The 2,500-nt window shown below is 52.1% G+C and overlaps 1 pseudogene; it reads right to left on the bottom strand.

The window, feature by feature from the left end:
- The window catches only part of LOC126432466 (large subunit ribosomal RNA), a 6,262-nt pseudogene that overhangs the window by 2,281 nt on the left and 1,481 nt on the right, over positions 1-2,500 (bottom strand).

Here is a 2,500-nt window from a genome sequence, read left to right as displayed (position 1 = left end):
GCTGCATGCTGCGCTGCTCGTCCTCCAGCAATGGTATACTCACGCAGTTGCCTAACTGAGTACCTATCTGCGTATTTACACACTATTTCACACGCCTTTTCATCACGAACTATTTCATTAACGGTTTTATCACGTAACATCTCTAGCTCGTCAGATTCGAAATCACTATTTTGACACCCATATATCATGTGTTCTGGATCTCCCTCAGCACCACATTCACATCTATTATGGTCTGAACTATTTATTTTTAAGAAGTAGGTAGGGTATGGTCCGTGTCCAGTTAGGAAGTGAATCATTCCTTTTGTTGCATTTATGTGTCGCATTCGCTTCCTCTCTTTAATATCTGGAAATATCCTATGTACTCGTCTTCCAGTGTCAGTATTGTCCCACACTATTTGCCATTCTCTATCCAGCCAGCGTGCTAGCTGGATTTTGTCCTCAATTCTTTGTCCTGTAATTGCTTCCACTCTACCTAAGTCACCCTTACGAAGCCAGTACCTAGCTCCTCTTTGACGGATTTGTAAGTCTACAGGATACAGTCCTAAGACCACCAATAATGCTTCAGTAGGTGTTGTTCTGAAGGCACCAGTCATCCTAATGAGCACACTTCGTTGCATCCTTCTCAAGTGTCTCACAGGTCGTACCTGTCTTAGCTTATGTGCCCAAACACTAGCCCCAAAAGATACGATTGATAACAATATCGCTTCATGATATATTCTGATAGCATTAGGGGGTAATTTATAGCTGGAAGTCGCTATTGTACAAATCTTATTCATGAGACTCATAGCCTTCTCACAAACTTGTTTGATATGTGCTCCAAAGTTCAAACCCTCATCTAGATACAGTCCAAGATATCTACAAATGGCTACACGACTGATTGGAGTATCTTGCAGTTTTATAGAGGGTCCTCTTCCTGCTGATAATTTCCCTTTAAGTAACATGTATTTTGTTTTGTTGGCAGCCACTTGCAGTTTGTTACAAGCACACCACTGACTTACTAAATTAAGCATTATGTTAGCTCTTGTAGATAGGGACAGCGGGAATCTCGTTAATCCATTCATGCGCGTCACTAATTAGATGACGAGGCATTTGGCTACCTTAAGAGAGTCATAGTTACTCCCGCCGTTTACCCGCGCTTGCTTGAATTTCTTCACGTTGACATTCAGAGCACTGGGCAGAAATCACATTGCGTCAACACCCGCTAGGGCCATCGCAATGCTTTGTTTTAATTAGACAGTCGGATTCCCCCAGTCCGTGCCAGTTCTGAGTTGATCGTTGAATGGCGGCCGAAGAGAATCCGCGCACCCGCGCGCCCCCGGAGGAGCACGCTAAGGCGGACGCGGCCTCGCAGCAAGGAAGATCCGTGGGAGGCCAAGGCACGGGACCGAGCTCGGATCCTGCACGCAGGTTGAAGCACCGGGGCGCGAACGCCGCGCAGGCGCGCGCATCCTGCACCGCCGGCCAGCACGAGGCCGACCAACGGCGAGAGCAGACCACGCCCGCGCTAAACGCCCGCACTTACCGGCACCCCTACGGCACTCACCTCGCCCAGGCCCGGCACGTTAGCGCTGACCCACTTCCCGACCAAGCCCGACACGCCCCGATCCTCAGAGCCAATCCTTATCCCGAAGTTACGGATCCAATTTGCCGACTTCCCTTACCTACATTATTCTATCGACTAGAGGCTCTTCACCTTGGAGACCTGCTGCGGATATGGGTACGAACCGGCGCGACACCTCCACGTGGCCCTCTCCCGGATTTTCAAGGTCCGAGGGGAAGATCGGGACACCGCCGCAACTGCGGTGCTCTTCGCGTTCCAAACCCTATCTCCCTGCTAGAGGATTCCAGGGAACTCGAACGCTCATGCAGAAAAGAAAACTCTTCCCCGATCTCCCGACGGCGTCTCCGGGTCCTTTTGGGTTACCCCGACGAGCATCTCTAAAAGAGGGGCCCAACTTGTATCGGTTCCGCTGCCGGGTTCCGGAATAGGAACCGGATTCCCTTTCGCCCAACGGGGGCCAGCACAAAGTGCATCATGCTATGACGGCCCCCATCAACATCGGATTTCTCCTAGGGCTTAGGATCGACTGACTCGTGTGCAACGGCTGTTCACACGAAACCCTTCTCCGCGTCAGCCCTCCAGGGCCTCGCTGGAGTATTTGCTACTACCACCAAGATCTGCACCGACGGCGGCTCCAGGCAGGCTCACGCCCAGACCCTTCTGCGCCCACCGCCGCGACCCTCCTACTCGTCAGGGCTTCGCGGCCGGCCGCAAGGACCGGCCATGACTGCCAGACTGACGGCCGAGTATAGGCACGACGCTTCAGCGCCATCCATTTTCAGGGCTAGTTGCTTCGGCAGGTGAGTTGTTACACACTCCTTAGCGGATTCCGACTTCCATGGCCACCGTCCTGCTGTCTTAAGCAACCAACGCCTTTCATGGTTTCCCATGAGCGTCGATTCGGGCGCCTTAACTCGGCGTTTGGTTCATCCCACAGCG

This window comes from Schistocerca serialis, unplaced genomic scaffold, assembly GCF_023864345.2.
Source record: "Schistocerca serialis cubense isolate TAMUIC-IGC-003099 unplaced genomic scaffold, iqSchSeri2.2 HiC_scaffold_1137, whole genome shotgun sequence".
In the NCBI taxonomy this organism is placed as follows: Eukaryota; Metazoa; Arthropoda; class Insecta; order Orthoptera; family Acrididae; genus Schistocerca; species Schistocerca serialis.
This window is presented reverse-complemented; position numbering and strand designations above follow the sequence as displayed.